Source organism: Piliocolobus tephrosceles, chromosome 14 (genome assembly GCF_002776525.5).
Source record: "Piliocolobus tephrosceles isolate RC106 chromosome 14, ASM277652v3, whole genome shotgun sequence".
NCBI classification, from domain to species: Eukaryota; Metazoa; Chordata; class Mammalia; order Primates; family Cercopithecidae; genus Piliocolobus; species Piliocolobus tephrosceles.
The window spans coordinates 52,214,297-52,230,225 of NC_045447.1; the positions used below are offsets into that span (position 1 = coordinate 52,214,297).

Here is a 15,929-nt window from a genome sequence, read left to right on the forward strand (position 1 = left end):
CAACGATGAGATTTCCCTGAGTATAGCAGATGAGCAGATTCCTTTTACCTTTGGGCTGCTTTCTCACACTACTCCTATTATATATTACAGTCATCTGGATCATGAGACTCTTCTAAGTCAGGCTTCGGACGGGAGGAAAAGGAGAGTAAAAGTGAAGAATTTAAAAATATATATAAAGGAGAAGAAAAAGAAATAAGATCAGAAGTGGAAGGTAGAAATAGGGAATTCTATGTGTCAAAATGTCTTTCATCATCCCTAAAAATATGATTGTTACTGGAGACCCAGTGCTCAGAAAATACACCCAGGGTACCCTATGCTAAAACATCATTGCAACATTTTGTAGGTTTAGAATGCGTAAAGCAGTAGTTCTCAATATGCTAACCCTAGACCAGCAACATCAGTATTACTGGAGAAGTTGTTAGAAAAAGAGTGTCAGGCAGCATTCTTTGTCATTCCACAATCAGAATCAGGGTGGAGCTCAGGAATCTGTCTTAAGCCCTGCGATTCTGACGCTTTCCAAAGATGGAGAACAAACAGTAGGAATTTAGAGAATGTGATGTTTCTTTTAATAGTCAATTTCAGATGGACAGTTTTTGAATGGAGATATCATAAAGGGAAAGAGAAGAAAGTAGGCTCCTTGGGACTGTAACTGGGAGTTTCCCAGGGAGGTGGCAGCTGTGAGCAAAAATGAACATCTTGAGAAAGTCACAAACCCCAACTAAAATAACTGATGGTAGATTAATGGCTTCTGGAGTAAAATGTCTTGGCCAGACAGTATGGAGGGATTGCCAATCAGAAAAGTAGAGTGAGCAAAGAAGGGGCTGGTGGCTTGAAGGGATTATTTCAGGAACAGAAAGTCAGACTACATCTTGTAAAACTATGATTAGCATCACACTCCTCTCACTGCCGTTGAATGGCCGTTGGCAGTAGAGACAGTAGAGAAAAGGCATTAGAGAAGGTTAGAACCTAGAAGACTCTGACTTTGATTAACATTTTGTTTTACCCTTGAGTGGAAATCAGGAGGAACCTATAACCCTTTTGGCCACATGCAAAAAAGCAAGGTAAACCAGAATCTTTTTAAACTCTCCATTCTCTCGCAAGTGGGGAAGGCATAAAGTCCACGTGAGACCAGCTCCTCTCCACCTTCACATCCTCCCCATGTGTGGTTCACATGTATGCGACTTTATCCATGCTTCTCAGTTTCCCTTTCCCTCCACTCTTTTCCCAACCACTACCCTGCGGTAGGCAAAATGAAAGAGAAGACAATTTTGCTCGGTGGTAAGAGGAGTCTTGTTTCCTTTTATGAAGTCCTAAACCAACTCTTGTGGGGAAAAATAAAGGTGGGATTGTACTGACACAAAGCTGGCAAAAGAACATAATCACCAAGTTCCACTGCACCGTAGATGAAGAAATAAATGTGTTAATCCTCTGGTTGTAAGAGTAACCCACACAACGTAACTGTCCTTCAGAGCCTTGGGGTTAACAGCTGAGACCAACGTTCCCTTTGACATTCAGGGCAGTTGGTGACATACATGTGGATCTGAGTTCATGCCCTGCCTGTGTCTTCTTGACTGTCCACCGCAGGAGGCATCTTCCCTTGCCAGGAACAACATTAGAAATGCTTAGCCTAAGGGTTTCTCATAGTTTGTGACCACACTTAGGGTATTTAAACTCTGCAGTAAGATGAAAATGCACAGAGCTCAGCAATCCCTATGGTCCTAAAGCTTCTAACTAACATGTATATCAAATAAAATTCCATCACTTTTAAGTAAATGGAGTAGAAAAGTGGCCCATATAACTTCACCCATCTGCCTGACCTTCTACTGCTACAGTACCATATATTTGAGTGTGCAGCACACTGAAGTCAAGATTTGGGGACAATGAAGAGGGGTTTATATCACATAAATTCAAATTGCTTACTGTCCTTAAAAGTTATTCAGCTATTCTTCCATGTTTCTAAGTGAGGTATGTTGACGCTTTCCCCTGCACCCCGTACTCTCTATTCTTGCTATTTCCTAATGCAAAATGTACACAGTATTTGATTCCTTTTCTCTAAATATCCAGACCTGTCTTGTCTTCTACTCCTAAAAAAACCTGTAAAGGAATTTTTCCAAACATGATTTCCCTGCCTACGATTAAAAAAAAATATGTATATTGCTGGCACCAGAATTGTCGTGTCACAGAAATTCAGCCTTCATTCCTTACTGCTGACTTTAAAAATCAATTTGACCTGGCCCCTTATATTTGACTTATTTCTCATTCTCTCAAACCCTTCTCTACTCGCATCCCCTTTCCCTAGACCAGTTGACTGATGTAATGTCACTCAATTTCACCCACCTATTTTTTTGTTCCATATGTCGTACCTACTTGACTGCTAAACCACAAGTGATACGCTGTGGATAATGTTAAGATTGGAAGGTATCTTTTAAACCCATTTGGATTTATCTTATTTTAGAGACAGTCTGTCATCCAGGCTGGAGTGCAATGGCCTGATCATGGCTCACTGCAGCCTGGAACTCCTGGGTCAGGAGATCATCCTCCCACCTCAGCCTCCCCGGTAGCTGGGACTACAGGCATGTGCCACCATGCCTGCTAATTTTTTAATTTTTTTTTTTTTTCTGGAGTCGCAGGTTCTCACGATATTCCCCAGGCTGCTCTTGAACTCCTGTCCTCGAGCAATCCTCCCACCTCTGCCTCCCAAAGTGCTGAGATTATAGGCGTAAGCCACTGTGTCCAGCCTTGATTGATTTTAAAACAGTATTTCTAGGGAATGCTGCTGAGCCCATGGTGTTCTGTGTCTATTTGAGGATATTGCAGGGAACAACTCAGGAAATAAGCCTGACTGGGTAGGATCTAGAACCTCCATCCCTATTTGAATCAGAAAAACAGGGCTTTTCTCTGCTTTATACATTGAGCTTCCATGTAAGATTTTATTTGGAGCAAAAGCGAGGGATTATAATGCTTGAAAAAAAACAATCAAGTTGGTATAATATCGGTGAGGAAAGGAGCCCAGAGTGAGATCTCAGTGTCCAGGTGTCTAGGTTACAAACTATATTAGGGCAAAGTCATGCTGACTCAATGCTGTTACAACTTGAACTCTATGTAAATCAGTTATACTTAAATTTTCTTTTTAATTACAACATTTATTACTAAAATTTAAAGATACACAGGTGTACAATTCAGTGGTTTTTAGAAAATTCACAATGATGTACACTTTCTGCTTCCTCTATGGACATTTTATATAACTGGCATCATGTAATATGTGATCTTTTATGAATGACCTTTTTCACTTTGCATAATGATAGCAAGATTCATCCCGATTGTAGCATGTATCAGTACTTTTCCCTTTTATTGTCAAAGGATACTTCTTTGCATAGATATGGATAACATATTTTATTTATCCATCAGTTTATGGACATTTGGAAGTTTCTACTTTTTGGCTATTATGAAAAATGGTGCTATGAATATTCACATGCAGGTTTTTGTACAGACATTTATTGTTACTTCTCTTGAGTATGTACCCAGGAATAGAAGTGCTGGGTTATGTGGTACACCTATGTTACCATAGTAACTTTTAGAGAAACTGCCAAACTTTTTCAAAGAGGCTACACCATTTTACATTTCCACCAGCAATATATGAGAGTCCCCATATCTCCATATTGTTGTCAACACTTGTTGCTATCTGTCTTTTTTATTGTAACCATCTAGCAGATGTGAAGTCGTATTTCATTGTGGCTTTGACTTGTCTTTCCCTGATGGCTAATGATGTTGAATTTTTTTTTTTTTCATGTGTTTAGTGGTCATTTTTAAACCTTCTTGGGAGGCATATCTATCCATATCTTTTGCCTATTCTTAATTGGATTATTTTATTATTGAGTTATAAAAGTTCTATAGATGTTACAAGTTTTTATTATGTATTTATAATTTACAAATGTTTTATTGCATTCTGTGGGTTGACTATTCATTTTCTTAATTGTATTTGCATCTCTAGTTTTCATTTTAATAGAGCCCATTTTATCTTTTTTTTTTCATCACTTGTGTTTTTGATATTGTAACTAAGAAGGTCTTAGCTAACCCAGGATCATGAAGATTTATGCCTGTGTTTTCTTCTAAGAGCCTTATAGTTTGTGTCTATGACTCATTTTGAGTTAATTTTTTTTGTGTGTGTAGTTTGAAGTAGGGTTTCAACTTTATTCTTTTGCATATGGATATCCATTTGTCTCAGCACCATATGTTGAAACAAAACTGTTTTCCCTTTCAACTATGTGTCAAAAAAATTAAATTTATTTCTAGACTCTCAATTCTATTCCATTAGTCTATATGTCTGTCCTAATGTCAGTACCACACTGTTTTGATTACTGTTGCTTTATAGTAAATTTTGAAATTGGGAAGTGTGAATAATCCAAGTGTATTCTTTCTCAAAATTGTTTTGGCACCTTGGGTTCCTTATAATTCTTTATGAAATTTAAATCAGCTTTTCTATTTCTGCAAAAAAAAGTCATGATTTTGATATGTATTACATTAAATCTGCAAATCACTTTGGTGGGGCACTGTCATCTTAACAGTATTATGCCTTCCAATAGGTGAATATGTGATATATTTCCATATACTTTGGTCTTTAAACTTAGTTCTGAGTATCTTATTCTTCTTGATGCTATTGGAAATTGAATTTTTTTTTTAAATTTCATTTTCAGATTGTTCAAGTACATTCAAAGTTTATATATTTATGTTGATCTTGTATTCTGAAATCTTGCTAAACTCATTTAGTTCTAATAATTTTTAGTGGATTATTTTAGATTTTTCATATATAATGTCATCAACAAAGATTTTTAATTCTTCCTTTACAATCTGTGAGTCTCCCTTTTTTCTTCCGTAACTGTCTTGAGTAGAAGCTTCAGTGCAATGGTGAATAGAAGTTGTAACAGTGGAGTTACATTTAACGGATTTGTTCACTGTGATTTAAGAAGGGTACAGCTGTGCCTCCTAGTTGTATTTACACATTATATGTTATAGATATCATCTTTATAATACAGGTAAACAGATGTATATTTTTAATACACAAGTTATGACATAGAGGAATAAATTCCAGAAGGCTGAGAAACATAAGAGAATCATATTAGACTTTAATATTTTCCATTAGTTTGCAATGCAGCAACATAATCTTTGAGTTTCTCCCTACTTTATCACTTTTCATGGAAAACCACTCACCTTTGCAGACTTCTCCTGAGAGTGAAGGAGATTCTGATGACAAACGATGTAAGACGGGAGCTCCATTAGGACATATAGCAAAAGCCCCTGAGTTCAACAAAAAGTGATCATTCAGTAAACATGCACTGGTCATCTTCACCATCCAAGCTTGGTGGAAGATGCCGCATGAATGCTGTCATGAGCAGAGGAAGAGCTCACCTGATGAACTTTTTGAACATTAGACTGCTTATGAGTGATACCTTGATAAAATGGAAAGAAAACCAAGCCAAGAGCCAGAAAAATGTAGACCATAATCTTGATTTCTTTTGTGACTTTCACCAGGTCACTTACGTGTTCTTCCTATAGCATAAAAATTGGTATGTTTGCCATCCAACGGTCAGATGATTATGAAAATAAAAAATAACATTTAGGAAACCAATGATGGTTCTGCAGCTCCAAGGTATGAGAGTCAGTTTGATGGAATTATCTGTAAAACTGATAGAAAGAATCCCATTATATGTTCTCCAATGTTTCGTTCTATTTGTCGGGGCATCTGGTGACTGAGAGGGTTCACCATAACCATTTTATTTTAATTATCAATAGAGCCATTTTAATGCTTCAGAAACAAAGATAGGTTATCTTAGTGGATAAAACATAATTAAAAGGACATTTTCACAGTCAGGTTTACTGTTCATTTTTGGAGTAGTAAAATAGTAACTTGTGCTAGGAAGCCTTTACTTGGTACTGGACTGTTTCTCAGTTTTCCTCATGTGTAGCACTTTTTGTCTTTCCTACTCTCCTCCTCTTCTACCATGCAATTGTTTTCTATTGTTCTATAAATGACTCTCCAAGGCGTCTGTTACTATTGCACATATCACCATTTCCTGGGTTTGGGGCCACTTTGTAACGTGCACTATGAGGCTGTCAACAAGAGACTGGAACTTTTTCTTACATTAAGGAGTTGGGCTAGATGACTGCCTCTGAGTTTTTCTATCTGTGCAAGTCTACTATTCTATGCTGTATAAGTGATTTTGTTTTTAAAGAGGAGATACTAACTTTATAAAACAGTTTAAAAGCAAACTAGCAGACTAGTGAAACACAAGATTGCCCCATTGCTAGTCACAAGAGTCCAGGTCGGAAGCATCCCTAGTACTTAGTCTGGTGCCTGACACTAGGTGGTGTTCAATAAATAATTGTTACATGAATAGATATAATGAATTAGACTAGCTCAGTATATTTGGATTAGCTGCTCTCTACAGTTGTTCAACCATAAACATTTGTTAGGTATTGCTGTTCAGTTTTAGTGGAAGGCATTTCTGAGATACGGCACCACTGAGGTTAATGTACAATGCATCATTTTAGCATGCCATGATCTGCTAGATAGCTCCTCAGCTGACTGACTCCTTAAAATTTTTATTTGAGAGGATGCCTTAAGAAAGGACATGTAGTGAGAAGTGTTCCCTAATAGAGTTTTCATCTATCCTTGAGAGATTATCATAGTCCTACTGGGGCAAAATATGCCATGGTTAAAAGGGTTGGCTTGGAATTAATATGCATCATCATTGAGTTCATGATTAAAATTACATTCCATGGCCAACCTAGATTTCCTAATAAAAAAATTCTGTGTCCCTGGAGTTGAGCTTGTGTTCTATTTTTTATAGTTTTCATCTAATGCAAGGCATTTTATACAGTTCTATAAATTTTCCATCTTGCTCTCAGTTGCTGGATACAAGCCATATAAATTATTTCAATCCCAAATCATTTGTAAAGGCAATCTCCACTATTCCTCCCTCTGATAGCCCCACTATTGTGATCTCTGGTAAGGACTTTTTAAATCTTAGGTAAACATTTCTTCTTTTTAATCCTCAGAAAGCCCATGTTTTCTGTGGCTCTTTTCCCCATTTAAAATTGACTTTGTGATTGTGTTTCAATTTTACATTCAGAGTTTGTTTTGATTGATAAATGTTTGCAAGAAATATAATCTCTCCTTATGCTTTTCTCCATCTTTTTTTTTTCTTCCAGAAGGAGCTTTGCATGGGAAGCAAAGCTCTCCTGATAACACTGGAAATAAATCTTAATGTCTTTGCCCTGTGATAGGCCTAGACCTTATCGTTATTCCTTTTACCCCAGTGATAATTGCTTATCAGTACATACAGGCCTATTCATATGATTCTGATGCTACTGGGGTTTACATCTTTAGGAAGATAGACAGAAAGTGCAGTGCTCTGAATCCATTAATGGCTTTAATAGAAACCAGACAAAGAAGGAATACTGGGCCAGTTTGACTCTCTCAAAATGATAAGGCCACCTATGCATTTTTGGATGCTTTCTTATGAAGCTGTTTTTCCTCTGCTCTGTCTTGGCCCTATAAAGGAAAGATTTTAAAAATGCAATTCTGTCAAAGCTGCAATCAAAATAAAAGTTTATATATTAAAAATATATTCAAACTCATTGCCATTTTTACTTCCCTCATCAGCTGAAATGAATCTCAGACAGAAATCACCCCCAACACAACACACTCAAAATAAACAAGCCTACAGCCCAACAAGACATTGGAACCAGCCATATTCTTTAAATAAACTTAGAAAGAAAAGATTGAACTTCTTACATAAAAAATAAGTATCAATTTGGAACACTGAATACCAAATGTCTTAGGATATGTGGAGAATTAGATAGAAACTGGGGAAGAAAAGTCAAGGGAAACAGACTGGCAAGAGAATGGGAAAGGGAAAGAGGAATAAAATGAGGCCCTAAGAAAAGTTTTTCAGTCCTGTCTTATTTGTTCTCGAATCATCTCAGAGAAGTTGGGAACCACAAATACGATTATATCCTCGCCAGAGCAGTTAAGAAACGTGATAAACAATTTGGCTAAGGTTAAAACAACTACATATGACCTTCTAAAGTGTCCACAGCAGGCACATAACACTATGGAATAGTGGGAAATGGCTGACATGATTTTGACTGAAGACCACTGGATTACAATCTCAGCCAATCACATCATGCAGGAAGTAGAAAGTTTATCCAGTTGAGAGTCATGTGTTACTGGGAAAGCTAGTTAATTGTTTCCCTTTTTCCAAGGAAAGGAATCAACTGTATCCTGCCACTTTCAGATATACTGCCTAATTATGGGCATCGGGGACATTTCCTCTTCTTGCATAACAAAGGCAGCCTCACTGCATATGTGTAAAAAAAAAAAAAAAAAAAAAACCTCCTATATTCATTACTGTTCATTATTACTGGGCTGGTTGATGGTTTTAAAAATCATATTAGATAAAAACACAAACCCATTTCTTGAAGGAACTCCTCTCATACACATACCTGCCACCAAAACAGAGATCCCTGCTGTCTTCTCCAACATTTCTATCTCTACCCATACCTCCATTTCAAACCATCACCCTATTTTGGTGTCTTTCTCATTCTGATACATCAGCTCTTGCCTGTCTTCAGAACCCAGCCCAATTCTGCTTTCTCTTGAACTCTATTAATTTGTTCAGGTGCCTTTGTTGAGAATCCACTACAAGCCAAGAGACTTTCAAACTCTAGGAATAAAACTACTTATCACACTATTTATCAACTATTAGTTGATATATCATCAACTCAGGTATCACACTCTTTACCATCAATACAGTTAAATGATAAATACCCTAAATGACTCATCTAATAAGTCTCAGAACCTATGTTACAAACTGGCTTACATTTATCAAGAAGGTATGTCTTCTAGTAATTATTTTGAAACTAAGATCAATTCAGTTAACTTTTATTGAGCACATACTATTTGTACAACAGTGTGCTTTAAGCTGTGAGAGAAACAAAAAAATCAGATAAAAATCTCTATCTTTAATGAACTAAGAGGCTATTGTCTATTTAAACATACATTAAAGTTAAATAATACACTTTAATATATCTTACTTCGTTTTTCTTATACACTTTAAAATACCCAGAGTTCAAAAACCTATCATGGGAAATGATGAATTTTTATTATAGAGGATTAGGTAGATATTTCATTTTTAATACAAACCACTGTATCAAAGCTAGATTAATAAGGAGCCAACTGAAATTGTTCCAAGACAGATATCATACAAATTGTAATTCTCATACTGAAGGCTAGTTTGATTATTTCGTTGTTCTTAAAAAGAAAGCATGTCACCTTTCAGTTAAATTATATATTCAGTGGGTTCAAATTCACTTTTTTCAAATGGCTAAATTAAAAAAAAAATTTCAACCAGCAATGTTTGCATTTCCTCAATGTTGGTACATAGCAGTGTTCAAACAAAAGACAAACTCGGTCCCAACCAAGATGACTAGTATTCATATGCAATAAATCCTCACCTAATGTTGATAAGTTCCTGGAAACTGCAACTTAGGACATATAACAAAACCAATTTTACCACAGACCAATTGATATAATCAAGGATTAAGTTCCTCTGGCATATTTCTAGTTACAAAAACATCATCGCTTGGGAGGCCAAGGTGGGTGGATCACGAGGTCAGGAGATCGAGACCATCCAGGCTAACATGATGAAACCCTGTCTCTAATAAAAATACAAAAAATTAGCTGGTCATGGTTGCAGGCACCTGTAGTCCCAGCTACTCGGGAGGCTGAGGCAGGAGAATGGCGTGAACTCGGGAGGCAGAGCTTGCAGTGACCCGAGATCACACCAGTGCACTCCAGCCTGGGTGACAGAGCGAGACTCTGTCTCCAAAAAAAAAAAAAAAAAAAAAAAATCGAACTTCTAAAGACCCAAAACACCCCTAATAGTAAACACTGAAATAAATGTGAGCTATATATTTGGTTAAGAAAAACTTATAAAAACAAGTGATAATTATTTACCCAATTTTTTGTGAATCAGTGAGTGACAGCAGTTGTGGTAGTGAGTGAAATCAAGGAATAAATGTTTGCAAAGCAGAAATTTTAAGGAGCTCCCCCTACCACCGTGCAATCGAAAAGCAAATAATCACAAATATGGCAGGATCACTAACACTCTTACCACATCATTTATTGTCATGCATTTGTATGATTATCATATACTTTACAAATTTTAATTTTATAGTAATTCATATTCATTCATTTTTCAATTTACTTTTTTCATTTGAGGGTCGCAGGTGACTAGAGCCCATTCTGGCAGCTTCAGGCTCAAAACAGCAACTGACCATGGACAGGATGCCATCCCATTGTAGGGCACACTCTTGCATACACTCTCACTCACACTGGGATTAAAACACACCACACGATTTAAACACACCAACGAAGCTGACGTGCACGTCTGTAGTATGTGGAGGGAAACCAGAGTAGCCTGAGAAAACCCGGGCAGGAGGGGAGAATGGGCAAACTCCACACAGACCGTGGCCCTAGCTAGGAATCAATTTTTTTTTCTCATCAATGTTATGATGAAGTGATGTTGACTGAAATGGGATTATTCAAGGACTTGTACTTAAATCTCTCCATATACACTGACTTTAAGGGTCTCTGTCAAAGAGACTAAGTAACAATATACACAAATTCTTACAAAGGGCAACAATCAACAAGAATGCACCATTATGTGGCACAGCATGATTTGAACTATTTTAAAAATACATAAGAATATAAACACAGAATAAGAATCTGGACAAATGGAAACAGTTATAACATAGAAATGAGAATTTTTTCTTTTTTGAAAACGTTCCTTTAATATTACTATAGTGGTTTTCAACAATAGAAAAATAAATTGGCACAATTAGGCGGCTTATTACTTGCCGTACTTTTTTTTTTTTTTTTTTTTTTTTTTTTTCCTTGAGACGAAGTCTCGCTCTGTCGCCCAGGCTGGAGTGCCATGGTGCGATCTCGGTTCACGCCATTCTCCTGCCTCAGCCTCCCTAGTGGCTGGGACTACAGGTGCCCGCCACCTCGCCTGGCTAATTTTTAATATTTTTAGTAGAGACGGGGTTTCACCGTGTTAGCCAGGATGGTCTCAATCTCCTGACCTCGTGATCCACCCGCCTCCGCCTCCCAGAGTGCTGGGATTACAGGCATGAGCCATCATGGCCGGCCTGCAGTACTTTCTAATTTAGAACCACTTGCTGATAGATGAATTTTATAGGCTTGGGTTTGTCATATATGAAACAAATTGAAGTACCAGAGGGGAGAAAAAGAGGGAGGGGAGGGAAGGGAAGAGAGAATTTAATTTGTTGAGCACTGACGGTGAGTTCATGGTGGACAAAGAAAACATTGGTGTATAAATCTGCCTACACTGTCTGCTCCCAGGACCCATTTATCTATGTTCATTGGTCATGTTGCTGGTGCTCATGTTGTAATAATCAATCTGATTGTTCCGTCTAGGTTTAGCCTGAGTGCTGTGACTTGTGAAATAGTGCTCCTTCCCAAAATGTATGAAAGTTTTGCCATAGGGCAGCTTTTATGAAGTTTAATGTCAAATTTTGGTATAAACTTGAATTTTCAACTGTGACTATGGTGCAGCAAGTTTTTGTCATATCTCTGTAACTTTCAATGTAGCAATTATCAAAATTTTGATAAATACTTGTCACTGCTTGGAGAAGATCTTAGAGCATCACAGAAGTTGCAAACATCCTTTTGTGCATCATTCTTTTTTTCCTAACTAGATTGTAAGCCTCTTGTAAACAATGATTTCATTCCTATTTTTTTCGAACTTGAAAGTAGTAATAGTTCAGCTGTACTTGTCCTTTTTGTTGTTGTTGTTTTTTTTTCCCCCTTCTTGCCACCTGCTTTCTCTTCTCTGCTGGATACTTTCTCTGCTTTAAGTAAATTTATTTTCTAAATGGTCCTATCCTTTTCCCTGCACAATGCCTCCAAAAGACTTGTGACGATATAGGAAAAACACTAGACTTGGGCAAAGAAATCTTGATTTGCAGTTATGTCTGCCATTAAGTAGCACTGAATGTAACACAGGGACGGAAGACTGGGAGCATATTTTGCAGACTTAGCCTCAGTTTCCTTATCAGGGAGTTGAGAGGCATAAACCAGTTGAGCTCCAACGTTCTTCTTGATCGGCATTGTGTAATTTGTGATAGTCCCTAACATATCTCCTGACTTAGAAATTCTACAAGTCTGATTCTGTTACATCGGTAGCTATTCAGGACTGCTCTGTGGATCCCTGGAGGTTGTGCGCAGGTGCCCTGATGGCTGCTATGGCATGTGGAAGAGGGGCAAGGGGAGCCAAGCTGGCTGCTTCAATCAGAACAGCTCACTTTGATCTATTTTAGATATGGGTCTTTCTGAATAAGATTTCATTTGAAGAAAGGATTCAACGGTTAAAAAAAAATTGCTTGGAAACTTCTGTACTAGATTAAGAAAATTCCTTTAAAAATGTGTGAAAACACGTTGATGGTGATTATGAATCCCAAACAGATTGATGTCTAGAAATAAGGATTGAATTGCTATGTAGTAATCAATTAGTCGAAAATATTTTCCAAAAGTAATTTGGAATAGTCTTGATAGAAATAACAGCTTTAGTCACTGTTGGAATAAGAATTGAGCTGCCATGTCAGGATAAGGAGACTAGGCATGTGGGAATATGTTTTGTATTAATTTTAGGTACTTCACAGTACAGCGGCTCCCAACTGAGAGTCTGAATAAAGTTTCTACCAGGCTAGAGTGAAGAATAATTATGAGAATATATGGCAGTTTTTTTATGTGTACTTAGCAAATAATAAACTATGGTCAACTTTATGGGAGTGCCCCCACTTGTAAAAAGTCTATGAAATCCAAAAATGTCAGAACTATTGCTCTACAGAGCTTATCAGTGTCAGACATTCAGATACTGCTCAATAAATGTTTGATTGAATTAGGTAGTCAGGAATGCAGAGATTGTATTCTAGTAAATTAAGTTGGTTATGTGATAAGCATGGAACCATATAAAAGTCCAGTGACTAAAGAATTTTCCATGATATCTTTATTAAAGAATTTAATCCAACTCTATTGACTCAGGCTTTTGAAACTTATAGTGAAGGAGCCAGAAGGAAAATAATCCTCAATCTTCCTTTTCTTTTTCTCCTCCCTTTTTTTCCTCCTCCTCTTTGGCTTGTTAATACCACTCTGTGGCTCCATGATGTGTGGAATCTGTTTCTAAAGGCTTCCCAGTAAAGCTAGAATCCTCTATAATGTTCTTTCAGTGGGAAAATGTATTTCAGGTTACCAAAAAGAGCTTACAAGTTGATTTTGGAGTCGTGCCATTCTGCAGTTTGAGTACTGCTGCCACCTCTCATAATTTACTACAATACCCTCCACAGAGCTGCTTCGCTGAATGTGAGGCATTCAGGTTGTTTCACTCATGTCTAGTCTTTTCACTGAGTTTATCCTGTTAAGTATCTAAAATCAATATCACATCATTGTTGCATATCTGAGAAAGAGGTTTTTAGAAAACAATCCAGTCCCCTCAAAAGCTTATTTCAAGTACCGTAACAACAATTATTTGACATCATGTATAGTGGAGCTAATACTGAGTCACAGGAGAATTTGTTATTTAAAATCCATTCTACTGCCTTTTATTAGGTTGGTGCAAAAGTAATTGTTGTTTTTGCCATTACTTTTAATGCAATTACTTTTGCACCGACATAATACATGTACCATTTTTATTATATCTATGTTAAATAACATATTTAGGAGTTCCCGTAGTCCTTAGAAGGTCAGCATCTACCTCTCTCCTAATCTATAGAAGTCCTTTGGACAGTCAGTCTTGCACTGGACTTAGAGATATCCATTATCATGTACACTGACTTCTATTATTTCAAATGAAGACTTCTGGAAGGGCACTCCAGAAACCTGGTGGCAGTCTCTTCCAGGGAGGCAGCAGAGGAAACAAATAACCCACTATAAACATATTGTCTCAAGGATGAAAAGCCCAGTGAGTATCCTTTATATAAGGTCTATCACCTCCCTACATAAGCATCCGTGCAAATGCATGTGCATCACACAGGCACACACACTGTCTCAAGATTAGACACAGTGATTAAGTCATAGAGGTTTATGAAGTCAAATCTGCAGTTCGTCGGCCAGCTGGCAAGTTACACCTGCACACTCCTTCTCTTTTCCACCTGAGTCTCTTACCGAGGCATTCCTCCATTATAATTTTTGTTGTTGATGCTTTCTGATTATGGCTATCCTAAACTCTCTTGGCTTCTCTGTCCTGGCTTTTCAGAGAGTATGTTGTTGTTGTTGTCATTGTTGTTGTTGGCAGTGTTGGTTTTTTGTTTTCATTTTTAGTTCTGTGCACTAACCTCTGGAGTATGAGGTCCAGGGCCAAATGTGCCTTTCTTCTTCCAGGTGTATTTTAGTCTAGGGTCTATAAATTTTTTGCCTCTTGATTCTTCATTCCTAGGTGCACGTAAATTCTCTACTGTGCCAAGATTTTAACCAGATACCAAAAGTGAGAGACAACTCTGGGTCTGACTCTCTAATCTGCACCTTCTAGTAGAACCCTAGGTACTTAAGGCTGAGTTGAGAGTATTTTTAAAATTTATGTGGTATAACACAGAACAACCCACCTCATAATAATAGTTTCCTCTTGTCTCTTATGCTGTGGCAGTTATGAGTCTTAGCTGGGCAGTTCTCACTTGAATTCTGTTTTTTCTTTTCTTCGAGATGGAGTCTCACTCTATTGCCCAGGATGGAACGCAGTGGCATGATCTTGGCTCACTGCAACCTCTGCTTCCCAGGTTCCAGCAATTCTCCTGCCTGTCTCCCGAGTAGCTGGGATTATAGGCGCCTGCCACCATGCCTGGCTACATTTTTTGCATTTTTCGTAGAGATGGGGTTCCACCATGTTGGCCATGCTGGTCTCGAACTCCTAGCGTCAGGTGATCCTCCCTCCTTGGCCTCCAAAAGTGATGGGATTACAGGTGTGAGCCACTGTGCCCGGTCTCAAATTCTTATATGTCTGAAGCCAGATGGTAGCTGAGACTGGAATCATCTGAGGGTATCTTCACTGGTTCCTGGGCTGGCATAACTGGAACAGCTGAGCACTGGTCAGGCACCCCCCTGAGAAGCTTCTTCTCATGGCTAGTTTAGACTTCTCCACAGCGTTAATGGTCTTTGAGCAGTTGGCATTTTTACATGGCAACTGGCTTCACCAAAAGTGAGCTTTCCAAAAGAGCCAGGTGGAGGCTGAAAAGTTTTCATGTGACCTAGCCTCAGAATCACATAGCACCACTTTCTCCATATTCTCTATTTCTCTATTCTATTGGTCAATGTAGACATAGGCTAGCTCAGATTCAAGTAACAAGAGAAATAGACCTTACCTTTCAAGGGCCTGTGTGTACAGGGAAGAAAGGAATTGATGGCTGTCTTCTTGGAGGCAAGCTACCTCAGTGGGTATCAAGTTCATTATATTAAACTAAAACATTATAATTTTCAAAATAGCAACTAATTCACAGACTGGTGTCCACCTCGGGGGGCGGGAACCCATTGTGTGAATCCCCTTCCTGAAACCCATGTAGTAGATACACCAGTTAAACCTACATTTTGAAACGGATATCACCTGCTCCACCAAACACGACTTGGGAATGAATAATTTGCTTGGTGACTGAAAAATAAGTGCATTAAATGAATATTGAACTTGCTTTAGACCCATTTAGTCTTAAAGAGAACAAATCACTGGCTTATCGGTTCACAGACAAAGCAAAAAGATACATTTTTGCAAAGATATCTCCATTGTGGTTAAACCCAAGATGGCTTAATTTCAGCCTGATACAGAGTGCAAACTCATAAAAGCAAATTGCCTGACATAGTA

General features: G+C 37.8%; 1 protein-coding gene across 4 annotated transcripts in view; it reads left to right on the forward strand.

Moving 5' to 3' along the window:
• Nucleotides 1–15,929, forward strand: part of LINGO2 (leucine rich repeat and Ig domain containing 2) — a 1,250,024-nt gene that overhangs the window by 1,173,290 nt on the left and 60,805 nt on the right. The window contains exon 6 of one of the 4 annotated variants that reach the window (XM_023203901.2): nucleotides 1,011–1,061. The exons of the other annotated variants lie outside the window; for them this stretch is intronic. The gene's annotated coding sequence lies outside the window, so the exon portion shown is untranslated. The remainder of the gene's footprint in view (nucleotides 1–1,010; nucleotides 1,062–15,929) is intronic. 4 annotated transcript variants of the gene reach the window in all.